Source organism: Prionailurus viverrinus, chromosome B1 (genome assembly GCF_022837055.1).
Source record: "Prionailurus viverrinus isolate Anna chromosome B1, UM_Priviv_1.0, whole genome shotgun sequence".
NCBI lineage: Eukaryota > Metazoa > Chordata > Mammalia > Carnivora > Felidae > Prionailurus > Prionailurus viverrinus.
In genome coordinates this window covers 160,660,667-160,673,878 of record NC_062564.1, presented here as the reverse complement: position 1 = coordinate 160,673,878, position 13,212 = coordinate 160,660,667, and the positions used below count along the sequence as shown (strand labels likewise).

At 40.3% G+C, this 13,212-nt stretch overlaps 1 protein-coding gene across 2 annotated transcripts in view; it reads right to left on the bottom strand.

The window, feature by feature from the left end:
* HOPX (HOP homeobox) overlaps positions 1-13,212 on the bottom strand; it is a 31,101-nt gene that overhangs the window by 13,008 nt on the left and 4,881 nt on the right. The window lies entirely within an intron of this gene.

Here is a 13,212-nt window from a genome sequence, read left to right as displayed (position 1 = left end):
GTTTTCAAGATGCATCCATATTTCTGCATGTAGAGAAGTTCATTCATATTCAGTAGTGTTTCCATCTTGTGAATATACTATATTTAGGCCCTTTCCTGCTGGTGGATATTTGGATTGTTTTCAGTTTTTTAATATTATGAACATTGCCTCTCAGAACATTTTTTCATATGCCTTCTGAAGCACATCCAAGAGGTTTCTCTAGGGTATACATGAGTGAAACAGGTCATAAGATACGTGGCTTTTAACTTTTCAACAGGATATCAACTTCTTTTCCAAAGTTGTTGAACAAGATTGTGCTCCTACAAACAGTGTCTAGCATTTCCTTTGGTCTACATCCTCATTGATACGTGTGCTGTCAAACTTATTTTTTGCCAAAATTGTTATGTATTCTTTTTATCCATGAGTAATATCTAAACCTCTCACAGCTATTTATGTTTTCATCTTGCATAAGTTCTTGGGGCTAAAAGGTTCCATATGTTTACTGTTTAAAAGCATTTCCTGTTCCAGCCCAGCAGGAGATTTGAAGTATTTTTTGAGAGTTTACACTCTGTCTCCAGGCTAGTTTATTTCCATGGGTCACAAAAAACAATACAAAAGATGTATGGAAAACCAATTATGGTAGATCTTTTGTCTGTCTTATGCTAGAAATGTTCCTATTTTCCCTTCTACAGAGCTCCTGGAAGTCAGGACTTGATTCTGAACTTTAAAACAAAACAAACCAAAACAAAACAAAATAAAACATGTTAACCATATCAATGATCCACTCCCCCACCGCCACCCAAAGTGAATATCAAAGTCTCCGAATGGAAACAACAGATATGGATTTTAAATGACTCAGTAGAAAAAGAAGAAAGGATGAAGGGATAGACAGGAAGTGTTAAAAAAGACTACTAGGTGGTGGATTTAAAATAGGTATAAACCTGTAAAACCAAATAATGTGCTCAAGTGTTTGGACTGCCATACCATGAGCATGGAATGCTGAGCTCCAGTTCAAAAGCAATTTGTTCTTTTGGTTTCTCTCAATCCTCTCCTAGTAATCAGAATGGAATTAGTCCTCTTTTGCTGCTGAGAAAGGTTAACTAACTTGTCTGCAGCATTGGAGGAAGACTCAGAATTCTACTTTTAATTCTGGCTCTAGCAGTAAAGGCAGTTTGTGGGGTTGTGAGTAACAAGATTGATTTATGCCTTTAAAATATGTTCTCCTTATGCTCTACTGATGTCACAGATTCTAAGATATCACTGAATCAACTATTTGCATCATTGAGCTCTAATGTGAGTCATTGTCTGTTATTTACTGAAGAACTGGAGCTGGCAGCAGCCAGTCTTTCCCAGCGTGGGACAGGCACTGCTGACCTGTTGTGGTCTCTCCAGCGTCATCCCCTTTGCTGCTACTGCAGCCTTCATGCAGACCTCCACATGCCTCCTGGGAAAGCCTTAGTGTCTACTTAACACCAAGGTAACTCACCCCCCTCAACTTTTGTTCTGACTCCATTGTTTGAGGTGCAGATAAACTGGGGAGATTTGTTCAAGTTTGTCCAAAAGATCGGAGCTCTTAAATTTTGACTCAGGGTAACAGCTTCGGGCACATGCAGAACCACCTGCCAGCTCACAATGACAAGCACGCTGTTCTCCCAGAACATGCTGCACTTGACTCAATGAGTCAGGAAGACTGAGATGCCAACAACTACTTGAGTTCCTGCCATTCCAGCTAGTGGCCAGGGCCACACCATCCCAAGTACCTCTTATCCCCACCAAGGTTTGTCAGGCAAAGGGGTCATCAGTTTGGTTTTCGATGTTTCAGCCTTGCTCTGGGATTGCATCTCTCTTGGGAGCTGGAAACCCAAGGCTTAAAAATATGAAGGGCTGCCTTCTTTTAAGTTCTGTATATCTGATGTGTGCTTTTTAAAAAAAATTTTTAACATTTTTATTTATTTTTGAGAGACAGAGAGAGAGCACGAGCAGGGGAGGGACAGAGAGAGAGGGAGACACAGAACCCAAAGCAGGCTCCAGGCTCCGAGCTGTCAGCACAGAGCTTGATGAGGGGCTTGAACCCACAAACTGTGAGACCATGACCTGAGCTGAAGTCAGATGCTCAACCGACTGAGCCACCCAGGCGCCCCTGATGTGTCCTTTTATGTGTGCTTTGTGTAGTTGCTAATTCAGCTTACAACTTTCCAGGCATTCCTCTTAATTCGCTTTCTTCTTGCCTTAGAAGCACCTCTCTTCCAGGAAACCCAGCAGAATTAAGAGCAGAATGAAATTTGAGTTAATATAGTCCTGAGGACAAGCAGTTAGAAATCCCAAATACTGACTGATGTGGGAAACAAAGGCAAAAGAAAAAATTAAATTTCCTTGCTACTTACAGCCCACTGACAAGTCTTTGAAACTGGCATAGTGACCTTCCTCTAGGAACTCAGCTGCCTGGATGTTAATACTTTGCTCAGGGCCAAAGGCAATATTAGCTTAACATTATCCCGACCTCCAAGATCCTATAAGTCTCCTTTAATATATAAAAATTCCTTTGGAAACTTCCTTTATCTCTACCCCCCAAATATATGTTAGCAATCATCCTCCAAGCATATGGCCCCCTGATATATATCTGAAGGGTCTCATGACTAAGGTTTTTATTTTTATTTACTTTTGAGAGAGAGAGACAGAGCATGAGTGGGGCAGGAGCAGAGAGAGAGGGAGACACAGACTCCAAAGAAGGGTCTAGGTTCTGAGCTATCAGCACAGAGCCCGACACAGGGCTCGAACCCACACTGTGAGATCATGACCTGAGCTGAAGTTGGACACCCAACCAACGGAGCCACCCAGGTGCCCCTCATGACTAAGGTTTTATTAAACAGTAATAAATGACCTTTTCTTAACAACAGCTAACTCCCTCAAGGTCCTGGAAAACTTGCTTCCAAAATTTCGTAGAGACCTAATGCTATCCCTAACCCCCTCCCAACTTGAAAGTATATAATTAATCATTTGTCACAACCCCAGTACAGCTCTTTCTGCCCACAGGTCCTGTTCCTGTGCTTTAATAAAACTGTGTTTTTGCACACAAGACATCTCAAGAATTCTTTCTTGGCCATCGGTTCTGAACCCCAACATTTCCACATCACTGATCATTCAAAACATCACTTTGCCAAGCCTCCATTTCTTTCATGTAAAGAAGGGATATAGTAACACACACCCTCACCTAGCTCAAAGCTTTGTTGTAAAGTTCATATGATATTATTGTAGGGAAGTATTCCTAAACTATAAAGTGCTTGCTTATGGAAGATATCGTTCTTTAAATAACTGTGAGCTAGGCGTTCAGTGGAGTGTCTCTTGGGTGGCAAGTTGGTAAGAACAGTTTATAAGTTTCACTCTTTCTGAGTTGCAATTTCTTTTTATTTTTTTAAAGTTTATTTTGAGAGAGAGAGCACATTCATGAGTGAGTGGGGGAGAGGCAGAGAGAGTGAGAGAGAGGAAATCACAAGCAGGCTCTGCACTGACAGCCCAATGTTGGGCTTGAACTCACAAACTGTGAGAACTCACAACTGAGCCAAAGTTGAACACTTAACCTATTGAGCCAATTTCTTTAAAAAATTTTTCTGGAATGGTAAAGCACAAGGGTTGAAATCAGAACCTTAAACACACACACACACACACGCAAAGCAAAACCTGTCTATATTGCTCCATCATAAGATGTATCTCTGGATGGAAGTTTTCAAAACCAACGAGGTGGGGATAGAAGGGTGGAGGATGTCATATCTTAAGCATGTTTTCTCATTAGCACTTCTACATTGTGCGTTGATTTGAATTTAGTTGTTGGTATTTTTTTTTTTTTTTGCTCATTTCTCACCACCACTTCTCGATTTATCCTTTCATCTATTAATGAGGAAGCATTAATAGATCAGAAGATGAGTAGCGAGGAGTTAAATATAAGTAGGAACAAATACTCTATGAGTTGGTGGGTAGATTTTTCTAGGCTGTGTTGGTGTAAGAGAATAATGACTAAATTGAAATCATTTTAAAATAATTTGAGGGCACCAGGGTGGCTCAGTCAGTTAAGTGTCTGACTCTTGATTTCCGCTCACTTCATGATCTCACAGTTCATGAGTTTGAGTCCTGCGTCGTGCTGTGTGCTGACATCATGGAGCCTGCTTGGGATTTTCTCTCTCTCTTCTGCCCTTTCCCCATGTGCACATGCTCTGTCTCTCTCAAAATAAATAAATAAACTTAAAAAAAATAATTTGTTCCTGGGCCTGTCTTCCCCACTAAATTATATGCTCTTCTGGGGGGGGGGGCGGGGTATGTCATCTCTTAAACATTTATATCTCTCCAGCATTCATTAGGAGTATCTGGCACTTAATAGAGCTCATTATTTGCTGACCTGAACTTAACCAATTGGCATCTGGCATGACTTGATTTAGGACATAAGTTGGAAAAACACTGTTTTGTATTTTCAACAACGAGGACTGACCATGTTCAAAACCAAAACATTACATTGAAAAAAATAACTTTCCAGCCTTCTAATCTTTTGGTCCTTACTGCCTGAAACAGCATGGAGTAGATTCCTATCTTTTGAATTGCATACAGAAATCTCATCCCTGCTACAACAATAACAACATATTTATTGATCAATTACTATGTGCCTGGCATAGTCCTACATCTTAGATGCATTAACTCATATAATCATCAGAGGAAGCAGCATTATGGGATAGGCACTCTTACTGTCTCCATTTTATACATGTAGAAACTGATGTAAATGGAAACTTCTATACCTTTCCCAAGGAGATGTATATAACTTTCCCCAAATACAAATGTAGTGAGTGGTAGAGCAGGGATTCAAACCCAGAATGTCTAGCTTCTGCATCTGTGTTCTTAGCCACTACACTGTATTTCCTCTCTGCATTAAGTAGCCATGTAGACCAAAGAACCTTGATGGTGGTTGTGGAAAGAGGAGCAGTAAAGCCAGGTGGTACCTCCTGGGACAAAAGTAAGGCAGTGCCCTGTGTCTACCCTGGCTTCCCTGTGGGGTGGAGCCAGCCTGGCAGCAATGTCTCCCTCCCTGTGACATGTCTCGAAACCTTGGTGACCAACATGGCTCTGACCCAGTTAAATGGATTAGTGATTTCAGTTAATACCAGCAGCACCACCAACCAGGCTGGCTTTCTTTTCCACACATGCTCTTCTTTAATTGGTACAGACATAAATTGAAAGATGGCATTATGTGAATAATATAGTGTACAAATGAATAGTTTTCGGCATCTGACAGGATGGAATATAAAGGTTGGATTCAACCAGGCCAGCTGGATCTTAGTGACTATTGCTGCTACCTAATTGCTAGATTTACAGAGTCACATTGAATTGATTAAGGAATCTCCTGGAGCTGTTGTTGAAACAAGTTCCTCAGTTGTCTAGACTTTCTACAGCTACTTACAGAAAATAGCAAGATATTATAAAGAGATATTGGAGGCAGTAGTGGGGGCGGGTGTGGGGAGTGTCTGTGAATGACTTCCAGCAGTGAATTAATCATTAACCCTGCACATACAATTCTTTGTGTACACATTGACTTCTTTTCATTGGTAGCCCAACTCATACTCTAAGTCAAAGCTTTGTATGTAGAAACATGGGGAAATAGTTCAAGATAATAATAAAACCTCAGACTTTTTTGTGATATGAAATAAGCAGAATATTGGTCTACCTCCTTCTAAATAAATGGGCAGAGGGCCTGGGTGGCTCAGTCAGTTGAGCATCTGACTCTTGATTTTGGCTCAGGTCATGATCTCATGGTTCATGGGATCAAACCCTGTGACGGGCTCTATGCTGACAGCATGGAGCTTGCTTGGAGTCCTCTCTCTCTCTCTCTTCCCCCACCCCAATAAATAAATAAGCTTTAAAAAGAAAGAAAGAAAGAAATGGGCAAATGAAAGAAGGCAACCCCATTTCTGTAATCTCCTTATAGAAGATCTCCATATTGTAAACAGATTGCTTTTCCAAAAGTCAATCTCTACCATGATTGTTACAAACTCAGAAGAAATTTTCTCTAGACAGAACATGATAAATTGTAGGTAGAACTCCAGGCTAACCCACAAGAGGGAGTGTAACTAAAATGCTACATATTTGTTACAGAAGAAAAGTAGAAAATAATCCTGTTGAAATATTTTCAAGAAGTTTCATAAGATATCATTTCACTTTGAAAGCAAATACTTAAGAAAAAGCAGTTTTAATTAAGATTTGGCTTACAGAAATGAGGTTCTGTGCAGATACCGAAGGGGTTTTCAGGAAACTTTGAGGAAGTTAGAGGTTTATAGCACAATCCTGATGTATCTCAAGTATCCAGAATAGTCCCAGACACATTGTTGGATGTGCAGTGAATACATATCTAGTGCCTGCTGGTTGAACTTTATTTTCACTTCAGGAACTATGACTTTCCCATCTCTTATAAAGGCACAGTCATTAGAGCTATATTCATGTCATAGATGAAATAAAGAAGGGGAAAGAGGACAAAGGGGAATGTTGAGAAGCACTGATGTGACATGTAGGTTACCTGAGACATAATTAATGATCAATAAAGAAAAACCCAGAGATTACTTTGCATGGTCCTCTCCTCATCCTTTTACCCAAGGCAAAATAAAGAAGGGGATAGGAAAAGTTTTGTGCCTTGCATTTCCTGGGCCAGCCACCAAGAGGTGCTGGCCAGAGCTCTTTGCAGGTGGGAGGAGAAAGAAGCCGAAATAAGATTCTTTTGAGTGTATAGCCTTAGTTAGAGAGGGAGTGTTGTATATCTTTAATGGATTATATGTAGAGGATATATTTTAAATCTTCATTAATGAATGAAAATATTAAACTGGTATAGGATATTGGAAAGAGCACTGGGCAAAGAGTCAGACCTGCATTTCAACTTTTAGCTCCTCTACTTAATAGTCACATCACCTTGGCTGAGTTTCATTTTTTTAAAACTTACTTCTCTTTTCTGCAAAATGTGGTGAAAAACTTTCTTCCTTTTCTATTTACTGTAATTGTGATTCAGTGAGATTCTGCTCAAGAAACAACTTAGAAGACTCTAAAATGACATTTATATTTCCAAAAGTGTAATGATTTATTCACCCAGGAAAGTGAAGATGTTGGGCCAGGTGACCTCTGAGATCATTTCTCCTCTGAAATTCTGATGATCAGCACGGCCTGGGTTTAAATTATCATGTTATTCCTCATCAACAGTTTACTAATGTCACTGACCCAAGAAAGAGGAATGCTGTGGCCCATTACAGGCTATGCCCCTGGTTTGCTGAACAGTTTGTGCCTGGATTCTACTTCAAAGGACAACTGAGGAGCCCATGAAACATTTTGAACCAAGGTGCTTTTTTAATATTCAGCCTATCTGTTAAATTAACGTGACCACATAATTTGCCATCTAACCTAGAACACATAGGTGTAAAAGGAGTGCTGTGAGTAATTACATCGAGGCAACAGCATACCTCAAGTGTCCCAGGCAAACCTGGATACTGGTCCCCTTATATGTAAAATGTTAAACTTCTCACTTAGGTGAGGGATAGTAAAAACATTCCTGTTGAATTTAGGTATCTGTACTGCTGTTACAGATAAGCAAGATGCAGTTCTGTTAGAATCTTAGAAGACAGAAACATACATACCTAACCATGGTAATGAACAGAAGGCTGCGTTTTGCTCTTAAGAAAACCTATTGTTGCAGCTTTGTGGTTAAAAATAAGAGGATACACTACAGTTTCAAATTTCCTGACATTTCCTTTTTATTCCAGTTTGAATGGGTAGGATACAAATTTGTCTGATGGGGTGAATATGCTGGGGCCTCTGCCTGCTTTGGGTATTGTTACTATGGTTGTGCTAATGCTTAGTAAGTGTGAATGTTCATTACATCTCAAACAAAGTTTGGCCCTGTGATCAAATATAAACAAAGGAACAAATACGGCTTGCACTAGAGATTTCCACCAGGCACAGCCATGTGCTCAGAGCTTTTCAAACCAGATAATCCAGGAGGGGAGAGACTTGTGAAGTAAATTGAATTATCAAATCTCTTTGAAAATGTCTGATGCCCTAATGCACCAGAAATCAGACAAATAGATTTCTGCTAAGGCAGTGGGCGGAGGGAATCTCAATGTTTTCTAAAGAAAACTATTAAACATAAAGAGAAAGTTACACTACTAAGGTTAGAAGCAAATAACAAAAAGATTAACTTTCTAAACAGTTTGTGGACAGGAAAAATGGCACAAGTAAGTCAAAATGGAAGATAATAAATGTGCTTTTTATGTGTTAAGTTATTTTATTCATTTGTGGTAACTTATTTGGCTTCCTAATTCTGTTTGATTTAGAACATTAATTAAATTAATTAGATGAATAGGCTTCAGGGTAGGGAGATGTATGTTTGTTACATAGAAGAGGAGGGGTGCTCAAAAATTTAAACACTGATGATAAAAATCATTCTGGTATTTTGTTTATTTATTTTGAGAGAGAGAGAGAGAGTGAGAGAGCATGCGTGTGTACAAGTGGGGGAGGGACAGTGAGAGAGAATCCCAAGCAGAATTTCACAAACCAGGAGATCATGACCTGAGCTAAAATCAAGAGTCTGACACTTAACCATCTGAGCCACGTAGGTACCCTGAAATCAGTCCGGTATTTAAAATATCTAATACAGTGAAGGGCACCTGGGTGGCTCAGTTGGTTAAGCATTGGACTCTTGATTTCAGCTCAGGTCTTTTTTTTTTTTTTTAATTTTTTTTTCAACGTTTATTTATTTTTGGGACAGAGAGAGACAGAGCATGAACGGGGGAGGGGCAGAGAGAGAGGGAGACACAGAATCGGAAACAGGCTCCAGGCTCCGAGCCATCAGCCCAGAGCCTGACGCGGGCTCGAACTCACGGACCACCAGATCGTGACCTGGCTGAAGTCGGATGCTTAACCGACTGCGCCACCCAGGCGCCCCTCAGCTCAGGTCTTGATCTCAGGGTCATGAGCTCAAGCTCTGTGTTGGACTCTGCGCTGAGTGTTAAGCCTATTTAAAACACACACACACACACACACACACACACACACACACACACACAAAGGTTCATACCGTGAAGCCACACACAGATAACTGAGAATCAAGTAGAATTGTCCTATTGCTCTGTAGCCATTTAGTCACTTTAGATTTTTTTTTTTTTTCTGAAGAGGTTCTTATTTCTAGTGCCTGACTCTGAAAAGGGGCTGTCCATTTGTAATTCTGGGGACATTTCACCATGATTAATTTTTTTGAAAATGTGTACCAGGTTCTACGATATTTTTGCCTGAGCCCTAATTACATAACAAGGAACAATAATTAGGGAGTTTCATGGTATTGCACATGTAGGCCTCTGTAACCTGTCTAATGCAAGCAGCTATAACTTCCTCAGGTTATTTGTACATTTTGAAATGTCTAGAAAAGACTCTGAAGAATGGAATTATCTCCTTGTGCAAACCTACTGGAATCAATTATTTTTTTAATGGTCCAACCGCCATTCTTATTTTATGACTGTAATTAGGTAATGAATAAAATGACATGCACTTGGTACTTTCTGGAGCTCCAAAGTATGCCAAAGTCCAACCATTCATGCTGCTTGTTGCCATGCAACTCAATTATATAGCCCTTATTTTTTTACCCAGTTGAGTTGTTTTTATGAACAGGTGTTCAACTAATGGGACAAACAGAGGGTGTGTGGCTACAGCCTTCTCATTAACATCACAAAATAATTGAAAAAAACAGATACTCCAGAAAGTCCATCTCAGGGGATAACTCTGAATCTAAAGTAGATCGTTTCTCTGAGCATTAGACATGATGCTGCAGAAAGGCTGGATGGAACTTCAGAAGACCCACACTCTGCTTCCAGCCATGTCACTTAAATCACCAAGTGACTTTGGATAACTTGATTGCTTTGAACCTCCATTTCTTCGTCTACAATTGAAGCTCTCCCTACCTACCTATAATAATCCTACCCCTACCTGTCTCACAGGTTTTTTTGTAGGATTCAATCAGATGGATTATGTTTATGAATAGCACTATAAATTATAAACACTATATAAATACAATGTATCATTATTAAGGTTCTAATCCCTATCCTGGTGATTCAGGATCTAATGTCTGGCAACTGTGTTTTGCCGGATCTAATGTCCGGCAACTGAGTGCCATCAGGTTTTGCAATCATTAAGATATCAAGATTGAGCCCTGCAAGGGGCTCCTTACTGACAGCGTGGAGTCTACTCGGGATTCTCTCTCTCCCTCTTTCTCTGTTCCTCCCCTGCTCATTCTCTCTTTCTCTCTCTCTCTCAAAAAAAATAAACATTTAAAATATCAAACCATTTTAGGGGTGCCTGGGTGGCTTAGTCGGTTGAGCATTCAATTCTTGATCTTGGCTCAGGTCATGATCTCGAAGTTTGTGGGTTTGAGCCCGACATCTGTGCTGTCAGCATGGAGCCTGCGTGGGATTCTGTCTCTTCCCCACCCTGCCCCTCTCCTACTTACACATGTGTGCCGGCTCTCTCTCTCTCTCAAAATAAATAAATAAACTTTAAAAAATAGCAAAACAGTTTAGAAACTTTACTCAACCTTATGACTAATATGATTTCTTAGAACATTGCATTTGCTTTGTCCAGGTAATCAATGACCAATATAGAGAAATAAAATGCTTCCAGAATTGACTAGACCAAGTTGAAGAAAATGACATTGAGAAGGGGAGATCACTGAAGATCACACTCTTTAAGTTCCAGAATATTATTTCAGTCTCTTATTAAAGTCTTAGTAAATTACTAAGGAACTCAGAAAAGCTTCTAAATATTTGAAATACTAGATTAGACCTCGTGAGATCATGTGTCTCCATATCTTATGGACAATTCAGTATTCCGCATTGCTTAAAGAAAACATAGGTCATCTAACCTACCCCTTTCCCTTCCCCTGCTCCCCATCAACCAGATCTAAAGGGTGTTCAACTATACGTATGAGTATATTCATTATGGCATGCTTTGTGAGAACTGGAGACAACAGAAATGTCCAGAGGATTCGATAAGCAAAGAGTGCATATAAATAAGAAACCAATAAAAAGCAGTTAGAAACAATGCATTAGAAATATTAGAAATATAATCGGCAACATAGGTAGATCTTAAGAATATGGTATCAAGAGCAAGAAAGAGGGTGAATGAGAGAAAAAATAGAATGAGATGTAAAACCTAAGAACCTAAGAAGGGTCTTGCGTGTACTACGAATTAAGGAATACGTTAACATGAGCCTCAAAACAAAACAAAGACTTTAAAAATTAAAGGGTTATTTGACTGCCCCATCTTTCAGACCTTACCTGTATAATTCTTTCTAAGGTATTTTTTTGCATAATGAGGGACTACTTCCTGACTCACTCAATACCCTTCATGCTGCAGCCCCCACCAATATCTGGGCTTGGTTTGTCTACTCTCAGCTGTCCAGGTGAATGGCTGATGGTTGACCTCCATGACCACCCTCCATGCTTTTCAACACCATCATCAAATCGGTTTCTAGTCTTGTCCAAGTTAAATAACATCAGGCCCTTTTGCCCCTCCTTATGGATTTGGTTTTATTATTATTTAGTCATCTAGGAGTTTTTCTGAGCTAGTTCCAAGGACTCTCCTCCTTTTTAAATTGTGGAACCTGAACCGGATATAATGTTAATGAAAGAGGAGAGGACCTCCCACTTTCTCCAGTCCTGCTTCATACACCCCAGTGCCAGCCATCTCCAAAGGATGCTGTTCTACCCCCCAGAAAGAGCACGAAGAATACATAATAAAGGGTTAGACACTTACAGGCATAAGTAAAATTAAATTAAAGTTCTTTTCTAAAATATATTTCACTCCTGGGAACCAGTAGACTAGAAATTTGGAAAGGAGTGAGGGGATATAAGAGCTAGGGACATTGTTTATATACGTTTTCTTAGGGAGAAACCACACAGGAAGGAAATGAAAGTACATCAGTGAAGACTAGACTATCTAAGCAGATCTGTCATTTCCTTAAGAATTCCAGGAAACTTCCATCATGATCCTCTAGATCTACTGGCTAGAATGACAGCTATTAGTTTCGTGCCCAGTATATACTAAGAGATTAGAACAGATCAGTGTCTGCTTTAGATTGTTTCTGGTTTTGTTTTAACATCAAAGTACAGAGTAGTTCTGAAAGATCTGGCTGGGTTTTCATGTTTGGTCACATTGTATCAAAACTTCCAGAAGCAAATTATAATAAGTTATATGAAGATGGGTAAAAATTAACTTCTCTATTTTTAAAAGAGCTTCTATCATTATCCAAACATGGCCATAAGCTAACATTAGACCCTGAAGCAAATAGAGTAACTTGACCTTGTGATGAACAATCCCCTGAACCCCTAGCATTCATGTTGAACTTCTCTTTGGCAAGCCAGTATAAATCTACCAGCTCTCCGTCTGGGCTGTACAGATACAGTGCTTCCCACAGGGAACCTGAGTCACAGAGGGAGTGAGTGACTTGGCAGAGAGGCCAGAATGAGGTGTGGGGAGGCCTGGGTTCCAGACCCAGCTCAGCCACCAACTAATCCTGAGATGCAGGACAACTCACTTTACTCTTGATCTTTCATGTATTGTATTCACATATAGTTTATTGCTCAGGCCAAGTCTTTTTTAAAGTGAAAAGGGTGTTATTAATAATCCACTGGGACAACTGATATTTCCGGCTCCCTCTGGCTTTAAAATTCCATTACAGCTGAATTAGAGCTGAAAATAGGACCCAGGTTCCTGAACATGAGACCTGTCTTCTGCTCCCCAGGCCAGGCTGTCCTCCGCAGGACTTGTTTACACAGGGATTCTGTGAAAGAGTGTTCAACATATCGCTTGAAGATTGATGAAGGGAGTTTCCCAGCAAATAGAAAGGATGGGCTGACTTGTACCTGTTTGGTCATGTATCCACACACCCGAACCCCATGTATGTTCAGAAACAACAGTACTGGGATGCCAAATCCACATCAGGGGCATTGAAAGGTAGAGTGGTCAAGGGAGCCAGGGCCAGGAAGAGAGCAGGTGCACCACCCCCCTGCATCAGGAGAAGCCCTCTTTTTGCAGCCTCAAGCCAGGTCTCCACCAGCCTGTCCAAGGCGAGCAGACAGGATGGGGGACGGGTGTGGTCCAGGGGCTGCCTCGGGATCCTCAGGTGCTGGTTTTTAAGTAGACAGGATAGTACTTTATAAATCACTGTGG